This window comes from Notamacropus eugenii, chromosome 1 (genome assembly GCF_028372415.1).
Source record: "Notamacropus eugenii isolate mMacEug1 chromosome 1, mMacEug1.pri_v2, whole genome shotgun sequence".
In the NCBI taxonomy this organism is placed as follows: Eukaryota; Metazoa; Chordata; class Mammalia; order Diprotodontia; family Macropodidae; genus Notamacropus; species Notamacropus eugenii.
Window position 1 is genome coordinate 534,195,620 of NC_092872.1, and position 13,836 is coordinate 534,209,455.

The 13,836-nt window shown below is 37.5% G+C and overlaps 1 protein-coding gene across 1 annotated transcript in view; it reads right to left on the reverse strand.

Moving 5' to 3' along the window:
• LOC140520263 (xanthine dehydrogenase/oxidase) overlaps window positions 1-13,836 on the reverse strand; it is a 112,570-nt gene that overhangs the window by 84,223 nt on the left and 14,511 nt on the right. The gene's annotated exons all lie outside the window — the stretch shown is intronic.

The window sequence follows — 13,836 nt, forward strand, 5'->3', positions numbered from 1 at the left end:
CTGAACGCTCCCCACACAGATAAAATCACATTATATAATTTATCATCATCATTATTAGGTCTGACTTATTATTTCATCTGTATAGTGAGCTTCCAGTGTAGACTGGCTCCTACTCTCTCCACTGCGGGGGATGTCAAATAGACCAGTCTGACTGGAGCAGAAAGTATGTGAAGGGGACTAAGGTGGAATTAATCTGGACAAGGTAGGCTGGGGCCATACTGTGAAAAGCTGAGGAAAGAGGAAGGAATGATGACATACCCCTGGACAATAGACACTACAAACAAACTCATATTAGTTCATATTGTTATTGTTGTCATATTAGTTATTAATATTATATAAAACATTATTATATGCACATGCTCACAAATTTTATATATATATAGGAACCGTGTAAAGAGGAGAGTAGAGGAAAATTAACCACCAAAGGCCCCCATAAGATCTCACTAAGTTGCTACGACCAGTAATTCATTGCTGGCCAATCTTCTGGTAATGAGCCTTTCAGAACTTAGCTAGGCCTGACCTCAATTCATAGATGGGTGGGCGTCTATCACCTGGCCTATATTTGAAGCCTTTCCAATTTTTTACAGCCTGCTCAAATTTGTATTCCACTGGCCTAGCTTTTAGGAATTTAAGCTCATATCTACTCCAGGATGAAGCATGAGAGTAGAGCATAAGTAGAGATAGAGCTTTACCATCCTCATCATCATCATCATAAAACAAAAAGGCCAGGGCCTTTCATTTGCATAAAATGTTGAAGTTTCCTAAGCTCATCCACCTACATTATTTCAGATGATCCTCTCAACAAAGCTTTTTGAGGAAAGGAAGAGTATTGTTATGATTACCTCCTTTTAACAGATGGAGAAATTAAAGGCTAAGAGACTTTACCTGATGTAGCTCTCTGGGGTGTTGACACTCTCATTCAGACTTCCGAAGCTTTCTACTGATCCTTAACCTGTCCCTAATTAAAGGACCATAAAGCTGTCTCAATGCAGGAAAAAGACCTTTTTTTTATACCATATACTCATAGAAGCCTCTCTTATTGGGATAATTAAATTCCAATTAAGGTTCACTCATATTCACTCACATATAAACAATAATTGGCATACTTGGGAACTTGTAATAGCTCTGACAACAACTATGTTGTTTTTACTGAGCAAAATAGTGTCATAATGTGAACAATCGAATATAAACTCCTTGAGAACAGGAATGTTTTTGTTTTGGTGTTTGCATCATCAGTGCCACCTACATAGAAGATTCTCATATAATAAATACTTATTGAATTGAATTGGATACATGTTGATTGAAATGAAATTTGTCCAGCTGAATAGCTCAGGATATATTTGGACACAGCCCTGGAACCCAATAGCTCCCTACCCTAGGAGTTGCTTAGATGTTAGCCATACCAAGCAGAGAGCTAAGAAAAGAGAAAGGGAAAGTTCCACAGTGTAGAATGTTCCCTAGAGGTGGAGAACCTGTGACCTCCAGGCCACCTGTGGCCTTCTAGGTCCTCAAGTGAGGCCCTTTGACTGAATCCAAACTTCATGAAACAGATCCCCTTGATAAAAGGATTAGTTCTGTAAAACTTGGACTCAGTCAAAAGACCTCCCCCAAGGACCTAGAAGGCCACATATGGCTTGGAGGCTGCAGATTCTTCACCCCTGTTACCCTAAGGACCATTTTTCATCTCTGACAAGTCCACCCTTACACACGTTACTGGCTCAAAGTGTTCATTTCACGTGTATCTGCTTGGCAATCAATAAAGGCATGTTGTAACATTGTGGGTCCATATCTGCTTTCAAGTGAACAAAGTCCATAGCAGGAAGTAGTGAGTGCATGTGCAGAGCAGAAGGGTATTTATCACCATTTTTTCTTTTTTTCCTCAGTTTTTCCCCAGTTAAAGTCATTCACAGTCTGGCCAACCTACCTTGTCCAGACTGATTTCACATCAGTCTTCTTTACACAATTTATATTCCATCCAAACTGACTTGATTTGATGCTCCCCAGATTCAGCACCCCATCTCACACTTCCCTGCATCTGTATCAGCTACTTCCCTCCTCCTCTGACTCTTAGAACTGTGAGGCCTTCATCTCTGACTTCCAGCACTGCCCACCAGTGAAAATGTTGTTGACTCACCCTTCCTCCCTCCCCTATGAGAATATAAGCTCCTCGAGGATAGGAATTGTTTTTCTCTTTTGTCTTTGTACTTACAGTGCCTAGCATAGACTACATAATAGGTTTTCCCTTACCACCCCATCCTCACTCCAAATACTACCATGTGTTTTCTTGTGTATGGTCTAGATATACATAGATTTATATTACATATACATACACACATCTTTTCCCATTCCAATACATTCCCCATTCAACCACTAAAGTGAGTCCTAAAACCCATTTCATAAAATGATCACATCTCCCCCCTACTCAAAAAACTGCAATGGCTCCCTGTTGCAAATACAAAATGCTCTATTCAGCATTCCAAAATTTTTGTAACCCAACCCCCTGTCCTACCTTTCAGTCTTCTTACACCTTACTCCTGGACTAGCACTCTTTAATCCACAGACTCCTGGCTATCCATCTCTCCAGGCATTCTTTCTGGCTTTCCCTCATGCCTGGAATATTCTCCCTCCTGCACTGACTACTGGCCTTGCTGACTTCCTTTGAGCCTCACCTAAAATTCCATCTTCTACAGGAGGCCTTCCCTAATGCTTTAATTCTAATGCTTTTCCTCTTTTAATTATTTTCTACTTATCCTATATATAGCTTGCTTTGTATATGTTTGTTTGCATGTTGGCTCCCCCATTAGACTGTAAGACAGGGACTGTCTTGTGCTTCCTTTTGCATCCCCAGTGCTTAGGGTAGTCCATGGTCTATAGTAGGCACTTAACAAATATTTATTGAATAAATGAATTAATTATTCTGCATGTACATATATACTATCTCACCTACTACAGTGTGTGATGCTAGAGGACAGAACTTGTTTCCTTTGCTTTTCCATATCTAGTGTTTGGTACATACTAGGAGCTTAATCAATGCTTCTTGCTTGGTTGGTGGATTGAATGGAAGGAATTTTAACCCTCTTTTGTCTTCCAATATCTGGCACAGTACTTAGTACCTCACCCCCTCCTCACCTCTAACATCTTGTATATTTGTCTACACTGTTAACAGTGTAATAATGTTTTACAGGTATTTGGGCAAGAGACAGGGTTGGTTTAAGAAGCATGATAGGTAGAGAAGAGTTCTTCATTTAAAAGTCTTTATATCCACTTTGTTGACCCTTCATATCAGAGAAATAAAGTATCTGGTAAATACTTGGTATTTTCTCTGAGGCCTTATGTCCTCTGCCTTGCTAATCTCTCCACAAGAACAACTTTGATTAATGATTCCATTTCATAGCAAGCAAGGATTGAGAGATGAGGGTGTGTTTCCTTTCTATGTATGCTTTTTTCACTTACTAGAGCATCAAAATCTGCAAGACAAGGATAGGATACTTCAAGTACACTGGTGTCCAGACCTGGAAGGGCACCGAAAGCCAGAAGGAACAAGATAAACTTGAAGTCCATTGACTCCAAGGTATCTCAACCAATGACTTGGCTGGGCTGCGGTTCTCCAAACAGTCCACAAGGACCTTCTGGTACAAAATATTGTTAGACAAAAACAACAGTATTTTGAGGACAAACAAGTTTGAATGACTTAAGATCTCTGATCAATGCAATAACCAATCATAATTCCAGAGGACAGAAGATGCAGCATGATACTCACTTCATGCCAGACAGGTGATGTACTCAGGATCCAGAGTAAGATAGACATTTTTGAACAAAGCCAATGAGTGAATGTGTTTCTCTTGACTATGCATATTCATTAGAAGCATTTTGTTCGTTTTTTCTTTCTTTTCCCCAAAGTAGAATTGGGGAGGGTGAGAGGATGAGAAAATTAATGCTTATTTATTTTTTAGAAAGTAAATTGATAGTGAAAGTTACATTGAAATGAAATGTATTGTCAGAATTGTAACTACATTGTGATAACCAGGACTTTCTTCCAGGGTGATGAATCAAGAGAAAGTGCTGACAGAATTTGTATTCCTTTACCATCAGTAGAAACAACAGTGTTTAGCACCTAGTTAGTGAGAATAATTCACTAAAATAGGAAGCTATCAGATGGTTTCTGTGGCACACTCCCCCACTACTCCATGCTTTTCCGTTATAGGCACTTCACCCTACCTCCATTGCTCCCTTATTTCACGCTGACATCTCAGCATCTCTGTCTTCTCCACGCTCAATTGAAAGTGTGCTTCACACTACTGGTGCATAGTGATGGCTTGTGGTACTTTCTCTAGGAACAAAAACTTCTTGTCACAGCTCTGCCTGATCAATCTTCAGTGCAAGGCACCTTGGGGATGTGCATAGTTTGACTATGGAATCCTTCGGTATTGATAGTTGTAAAAAATGTGAAAGAAAGTGGTCTAGCTGTACCAGATCTCAAACTCTACTGTAAAGCAGTAATTACAAAACAGTCTGTTACTGGCTAAGAAATAGAGTCATGGACCAATGGAATCTATTAGGTATGAATTACATGATGGTAAATGACCATAGTGATCTAGTATATGACAAACCCAAAGATCCAAGCTGGAACAAAAGCTCATTATTTGACAAAAACTGCTGGGAAAACTGGAAAACAGTACGGCACAAACTAGGTATAGAGTATGTAGACCAACATGTCACACTATATACCAAGAGAAGGTAAAAATGGGTACATGATTTACACACAAAGGATGGTACCACAAGTAAATTAAGAGAGCATGGAATAGTTTGCTGTCAGATTTATGGATAAAGGGAGAATTTAGGACCAAAGAAGATATAGAGAGCATTATAAAATGTAAAATTGAGAATTTTGATTACATAAAATTACACAAGGTTTTGCACAAACAAAACCAATGCAACCAAAACTATACGGAAAGTAGAAAACTAGGGAAACAATCTTTACAGCAAGTATCTCTGATAAAGGCCTTATTTCTCAAATATATAGAGAACTGAGTCAAATTTATAAAAATACAAATCATTCCCCAATTGATAAATGGTCAAGGGATATGAATGGGCAGCTTCCAAGAAATCAAAGCCATCTCTAAGTCATATAAAAATGTTCTAAATCACTATTAATCAGAAAAATTCAAATTAAAGTGATTCTGAGGTACCACCTCATACCTATCAAGTTGACTAATATAACAAAAAAGGAAAATGAAAAGTGTTTGAGGGGATGTGGGAAAACTGGGACACTAATGCACTGTTGGTGGAGTTGTAAACTGATTCATCCATTCTAGAGAGCAATTTGGAACAATGCCAAAAGAGCTATAAAATTATGCATACCCTTTGATCCAGCAATACCACTGCTAGGTCTCTATATCTCAAAGACATCCAAAAAAGAGAGAAGGAGCTATTTGTACAAAAATATCTATAGCAGCTCTTTTTGTGGTGGCTAAGAATTGGAAATCAAACGGATATCCTTCAACTCAAGAATGGTTAAATAAGCTGTGGTATATGATCATAATGGAATATTATTGTGTTATAAGAAATGACCAACAAAATGATTTCAGAAAAGCCTGGAAAACTTAATGAACTGATAGACAGTGAAGTGAACAGAACCAGGAGAATGTTGTACACAGTAACAGCAATAGTGCTCAATGAAGAACTATGAATGACTTAGCTATTCTCAGCAATACAGTGATCCAAGACAATCCCAAAGGACTAATGATGAAGCATACTGTTTGCCTCTAGAGAAAGAACTAATATTGGTTTAATACACACTGAAGCATGCAGTTTTTCACTTTTTTCTTTCATTTTTTCTTTTATTCGAGGCTTCTTATACAAAATGACTAATATGGAAATGTTTTACACAATTGCACATGTATAATTGCTTACCATCGTAGGGACAGGGGAAGGGAGGGAGGGAGGGAAAGAGGAAGGGGAGGGTAGAACTGGAAACTCAAAACTTTGAATAAAAATGTTTTAAAATTTTTTAAATAGTTGCAATTATGGTTACTTACATATATGTGTACATATATACATATGTGTGTGTGTGTATATATATATATTTCTAACATTTGGAAAGAGGTCCGCACATAGCATCTCATTTGAGCCTCATAACAACCTTCACAGGGTATACTATTGGTCTAATTATCCTAATTTTACAGGTAAGGAAAGAAAGGCTCTTTGAAGACACCTCTGCTATTCTCCCAGTGGAAATTTAATAAACCCTGATCACAGCCACCTTCTTTTTTACTAAATATAATCATAATAGCTAACATTTATAAATTGCCTACTCTATGCCTGGCATTATGGTAAGTGGTTTACAATTATTTGATCCTTAAAACCACCCCAGGGAGTAGGTGCTACTAGTATATCAGTTTTGCAGATGAGGAAACTGAGGGAAACAGGATTAAGTGACTTTCCCAGAGTCATACAGCTAGGGAGTGTCTGAGTGTGTATACGAATTCCTCTTCCTGACTCCAGGCCCATTGCTCTATCTATTATTCCATGTAGCTGCCAGTGAATAATGAGTAATATAAATTCACTGAGTCAATCACCAAATATTTATTAAGTCCCTACTGTATGCTAGGCAATGTACTAAGTGCTAGGGATATAAAGGTACAAGTAAAATACTCAAAGAGTTTACATTTTAATAGATAAATTAACGAAAGTGAAAGAGCATTCTTCTTGAAAGATAAAAAGGCCACTTAGAAGATGTTCAGCTGAATGTAATTTTTACTAGTATTAAATATGATATTTATTGAAGAGTCATAAAAATTTGTTGAGTTGATATAGACCTTAAGGATCATTTAATCATATCCTCTTAATTTATTAATAAGGGAACAGGCCCAGAAAAGTTAAATAAGTGTGCTTAAGGTCACACTACTAATTAGTAACACATTCAGATCTAGAATCCAGATCTTCTGATTCTTAATCCAAGTTGTTTTCTTTCCATCTCTCTCTTCTTACCTACTTGATATGTCCCAGACAAGAAAATCTGGGTGAGAAGACTTTAGGAAAACAATTTGAGATGGTTTTAGGAAAGTATGAAGACTGCAATTAGAAGTGTGAGCTAAGAAGTACCTTACAACATTCAAGAAAAGGAACCAAGAGCTATAACCTCGGTTACAGGATTTACCAAATGGGCATAGGTAAGTAAATCTCCAGAAAACAAACAAACAACAAACCTTGGCTCTGGAAGTGCTGAAAGAAATCGATAAAATGCAAGAATTATAGGAACTCTGGGGAGAAGCTGAAGTTCTATGGAGAAAGCTTCCAGATCTCTAGAATTATTGTGAAGACAAATGGAAGGGTTAAAGAGATTACCTAGTAAAGGAGAGAAGAGGAAGAAGACCAGCTTAAGGGATAGATGGTTTCAGGATCTACTTTTCAACCCAGAGGTGACTAGACCAAAAAGATTCTCCCAGATGTGGAAAGTTTAAGGAATTTAAGTCGATGAGTAGGAGAAACATGTTCAGACAGAAGATATTTTGGATCAACTAGGCCCTTAGCACAGAGGTTTGGGAAGTTCTTCTAGAGGATGTGAACTCAGAATAAATTTTAGAAATATCTTCTGAAGACTGAGAATGAGGTCAGGTTCTTTCCCTATTCCTCCATATCCTACTTCCTCTCCATATTACAGCATCCTGGATAGGGATTCCCAAGTGAAGAGAAGCCAGAATAATTTGAACAGGAAGACAATTAAAAGTCTTGCACAACAGGACAGATAGCATGGGAAATGTCTATTCGCAATAGCTTGGCTACTGGAAACTCCTGGATTTCATGACATGAAATTTCTCCAGCAGCAAGAACACTGAAGGTACCACACCCTCTAGGATTAGACACTTTGCCAGGTTAGTGGAACGTTCCCCTGGATACAATACGATCAGAAACCTAGGATTAACCCAGCAATTTTCTCTATGTCTGAGTTTATATTCACAAGCTAAAAGTGCTCCCATTTCCTTAAAAAACAAAGGACTCAGAAACAAAACAAACAGACCCAAAAAAGTGGGAGATAGTACCAACATGAAATCGGATCCCTGGTAATTGATTGTGATTATTGGTAGAGAGTAGTCAAAAGGCCCTCTATCCTCTCTGTGAGGTCTGGCTCTGTCATTCCCCTGCTCAAAATTTCTGCAATGGCTCCCTCTCATCCCTGGGGCAAAAGGAAAACTCTTCAGTTTGACTTCTAAAGTCCTACACAATCTGATTCTGGCCTCTCATTCCAAGCTTACTGCACACTACTGTCCTCCCTCACTGACCTTTTTGCTGCTATCCCCAAGACCAGCCTCCAGGCCTTTGCACAGACTGTGTACCCCAGATCTAGGGTGAACTCTCTACTCACCTCTGGTTTATAGAATCCCCAGCTTTCTGCAAAGCTCAGCTTAAGTTTGGCCTCCTACAGGATGTCTATCATGATCTCCCAAGTTGTTATTGCCTTTTCCCTGAGAAATACTTTGTATCGGTTTTGAATATATTTTATATTTCACTTCTTACATGTTGTTTTCCCAAAATACTATGTAAGCTCTTAGACATCAGATAGCGCTACACTTGGTTTCTTTTATCTCCAGTATATAGAGCAGCGACTAGATCACAGTAGGAGCTTAAAAAATGTTTGTTGAACGTATTAATCATTTGTTTCTCAGAAATCTGGACACCATAACCAGACTCCTTTCCCTACCTCATGAAAGATAAAGCCTGGCGTTAATCCAGGCTCTGAAATCCTTTCCCCAAAGGATTCACAGAAAGGGAAAAGAGAAACAAGTTTACTGAAACCTACAAATAGCAAGATGGCCGAGTCAGCAGTGTGGGCATAATATGACTCTGTACAGCAGCAGCCCAAGCTTAATGTTCTTGGACGCAATAGCTAGAAATACAGGTCCCGCACCCACCAGGAAAATAGACATCTTCCCGGACTCATTCATGTTTGCCACCGCTTGGGTGGAAAAGTACCACTCCCTTCTACCCCACCAACAGAGTAGAGGAGCCCTGAAAGGAGACACTCACCTATCAGGTTAGCTAATCTATTCTCTGTTTGCCTCTTGTCTATGCATGGTCCACAGCAGCACCTCAACTAGGAATGAAGTAAGAGGAGCAACAGTTAAGAGTATCCCATCACTTCCCAATCCTAAAATTTCTCTTTTCCAAAGTTTCCAACTACCTCTTATTTATATCGGAATATAAATAAATTATCATTCATTTATCATTAACAATTATATTGTATAAATATGTGTACTGTGTATATGTGTGCATATTTACATATGTATGGATATATGAATGTGTATCTGTAAATTAGTATACGCATACTCGTAAATATATATGCATGCACAAGGCGTGCATCTATGCATTGTGTATCTATATTTATACATGTGCAATACATACATGTACATGTATGTACAGGCGTTGGTTTATATGCATCCATATACACACACATTTTAAGAAGGACCCCAGCTAGTCTTTACCTCACTTGAACCTGGATTCTTTCTCCAGACTCCTTCTACTTCTCTCCTCTGTCATTACCACCTTGGAAAAGCATTTATTTATATGTGTGTGTGTGTGTGTGTGTGTGTGTGTATGTATGTATATATGTGTAGATATATATACAAATTATATTATTCTACCCATATTATTACCTAAAATATTAGTACCTTATTTGTTATTATTACTAATTACTAAAATCATTAATATTACTAATTTATTTAATTCTTTTAATAGTAAATATAATTTATTGTATTTTGTTAAATATAAATGTAATTATATATGCAATAGATTTAATTATTAATATTATTACTAACATTATTGTTAATTACTAATAGTGAAATATCATTACCTAAATATTAATACCTAAATTATTATTCTACCTATAAAAGTCTTCCTATTTTGACTTACCACTCTCTCTCTCTTTGGAACTACCATTTTAGAAAGGTCCCCAGCCATGGTTCCAGTTGGATATCTGAATTTTCTGTCCAGATTCCTCTCACTTACCATGTAGCCCCTACGGGTACCTTCTCTCACCCAATTCCCACCGCCTTCCCACTCCCCTTTATGCGTGAACTTCCCCTATGACAATGTAAGGTCCTTGAGGGGAAGGCATCTATCTCACTTGTATTTGTATCCCGAGTTGTGCACAGCACCTTGCATACTGTAAGTATTTAATAAATGATTTATCTATTTATACACACATGATTCTATCTTCTTCAATATTTCAAAATAACAGTAATAGTAATAGTTCCCAAGGAACCAGAAGCAGCATAAATGCCTGCAAAAGAATGGCTAGTCAAATTATGATGGATATAAGGATCTGAATTTGATGACACTGTTAGAAACAATAACTATGAAGGATTCACAGAAGTATGGGAAGTTTTATCTGAACTGATACTAGCAGAACTAAGAAAACCTTATATGCAATCACTACATACTTTACAACAATGCAAATGGAAAGACAAAAATATGAAATTGAATATTTTGTAAATAGAATGACTAAGATGCTTAGCCACAGAAAAGAATTTAAAAAATACACCTCTTTCTTTTCTTTGATGTTGTCCCATTGTGTCCCACTCTTTGTGACCCCATTTGGGCTCTTCTTGTCAAAGATACTGGAATGGTTTGTCATTTCCTTCTCCAGCTCATCTGACAGATGAGGAACTGAGACAACCAGGGTTAAGTGACTTGTCCAGGGTCACATAGCTAGGACATGTCTGAGGCTGGATTTGAACTCAGGAAGATGAGTCTTCCTGACACCAGGCCCAGCGCTGTATCCACTGCTCTTAACTCTAATTTTACGTTCTTTCCTATCCCACTCAACTCCTCAACTCCTTAAAACATTGAATGAGCACTGGATTTGGAGTCAGAGGACTCAGTTTCAAATCTTGCCTTTTTCACTATTTTATGTTTTTGCAATCAGTTAATCAAACAACAAAGCATTTATTAAGGGCCTACCACATTATATCTATTGTACTAGACACTGGAGATACAAGTACAAAAAAATGAAATAATTTCTATTCTTGAGGATCTTACATTCTAACAAGGGGGACAACAAGTACATATCTAAGTAGCTAGAGAATAACTATAAAGGGAGATTTAATTTAAAAAATCATTAACTACAAATGCAATCTTGAAGAATGAGAGAGATTGTATAAGACCTAGCTAAGGAGGCAGTGCATTCCAGGCATGGGGTTTGGCTAGTGAAAATACATTGAAACGAGTATCATACAAAGAACAAAGAGATGGCCAATTTATCCAGAACATAATTTATGGTAAGGAGAGTAACATATAATAAATATGGAAGAAGAGATTAGGGCAAGGAAGTGAAGGGTTTTCAAAGCTAAAGAGAAATGTTTTAAAAATTTTAAAATTTTAAAAATAATTTTCTCTTAGAGGCAATAGGAAGCCACTGAAGTTTATTGAATAGTGATATGGTATATTGAGTTATAAAATTTTTTGAGTGATACAGTTGGTCAATTCTTTACTTTACTAAAATCATTTTGGCAGTAATGTATTAGAGGAGTCATTCCCCAATTGATAAATGGTCAAAGGATATGAACAGGCAATTTTCAGAGGAAGAAATTAAAGCTATCTATAATCATATGAAAAAATGCTCTAAATCACTATTGATTAGAGAGATGCAAATCAAAACAACTCTGAGGTACCACATCACACCTATAAGATTGGCAAACATGACAGAACAAGAAAATGATAAATACTGGAGAGGATGTGGGAGAGTTGGAACACTAATTCATTGTTGGTGGAGCTGTGAGCTCATCCAACCATTCTGGAGAGCAATTTGGAACTATGCTCAAAGGGCTACAAAAATGTGCATACCCTTTGACCCAGCAATATCGCTACTAGGACCATATCCCCAAGAGATCATAAAAATGGGAAAGGGTCCCACATGTACAAAAATATTTATAGCAGCACTCTATGTAGTTGCCAAAAACTGGAAGTCAAGGGGATGTCCATCAATTGGGGAATGGCTGAATAAATTATGGTATATGAATGTAATGGAGTACTATTGTGCCATAAGAAATGATGAACAAGAAGACTTCAGAGAGGCCTGGAAGGATTTATATGACCTGATGCTGAGTGAAAGGAGCAGAACCAGGAGAACTTTGTGCACAGCAACAACCACAGTGTGTGAGAGTTTTTTCTGGTAGACTTAGATTTTTGTAATAACACAAAAACTTCTTATAAAAAAAAAAAATCCCAAAGGTGGTTCTCAAGGCAAAATGCCTTCCACACTCAGAGAGAGAAATATGGAAGTCACTCACAAAATGTAGCAGATCATGTTTGTGTATGTGTATGTGTTTGTGTATCATGTTCTGATTTGTTATACGATTTCTTTCATTTATCTTAGTCTGACTACATAGCATGACTATAGTGAAAATATACTCAATAGGAAAGTATATGTAGAATCTATACAGAATTGTATGCAGTCGTGGGGAGGGAGGGGGGTAATGGGGGGTAGGTGGGGGGGGATAAAATCGCAATTGTATGGCAGTGATTGTTAAACATTAAAAAAAAAATAAAAAACAAAAAAAAAATAATGTATTAGAGGGGAGATAGACTTGAGGCAGGGAGATCAACAAGAAAACTATTGTAATAGTCCAGGGGAAAGGTGATAAAGAACTAAACTAAGATAGTGGCTGTACATGTAGAAAGAAGGAATCAAACGTGAGTGATGTTGTATAGTTAAAAATTACAAGATCTGGCAACTAATTAGATATGTGGAGTAAGTGGGAGTGAGGATGAAAGAAAAATGCTAAGGCAACGAATCTGAGGGTTTGAAGAATGGTATTGTCTGTGATGGGCACTTATTTCATGAGGTCACCAAGAGAGTATATGTAAAGATGAAAGAAGAGGGCCCAGGACAGAACCTTTGAGAATACCCACAGTTCAGGGACAGGAGCTAGATGATGAGCCAGCAAAGCAGACTGAGGGGACTGAGAAAGGGCAGTCAGACAGGTAAGAAAACCAGGAAAAAGAAGTGTTATGAAAACCCTGAAAAGAGAATATCCAGGAAGAGAGGGTGATCAGTAGTGTCAAGCATAACAAATAGAGAGAGAAGTATAAGTACTGAGAAAAGCCCATCAGTAGCTAGGTGGTGCAGAGTGTTGAGCTTTGGGCTTGGAGTCAGGATGACCTGAGTTCAAATCCTGCCTCAGACACTTACTATCTGTGTGACAAATCTGTGGACAAATCATTTAACGTCAGTTTCCTCAACTATAAAATGGGGAAAATAATTGTACATACCTCTCAGGTATAATTGAGAATAATACATACATGTATATATAAATATATATAATATTTGAGAATCGAATGAGCTAATATTTGTAAAGTGCTTAGCACATTTGTCTGTTACATAGTATACTATAAATGCTAACTATTATTAGATTTGGCAATTAATTGACACTGTCTTTTGGGGGTCACAAGGAAACTGGCTGCCATCGCCTAGGGAAAAAATCACGTATAGTCATGGATTAGGCCTGGGAAACTTTCTGAGAGGCAGAGTGATGCAATATATAGAATGTTATCATTGGAATCAGGAAGATCTGGGTTTGAGTCCTTCTTCGGATATGTAGTCAGTCAATACACATTTATCAAATGCCTATTATATGACAGGCACTGTACTAAGCACCAGGGATATAAAAAGAGGCAAAAGACAATCCCTGCCTTTTAATTTATTAAAACAATAACCTCAAAAAGTCACTTCTCCTACCCGTGCCTCATTTTCTTCATCTGTAAAATGAGGAGGTTCTTTCAGGCTAACATTTACAATTAGTGAACTTTGGTTACAAGTTAGCTGAATTTTAAGTCAAG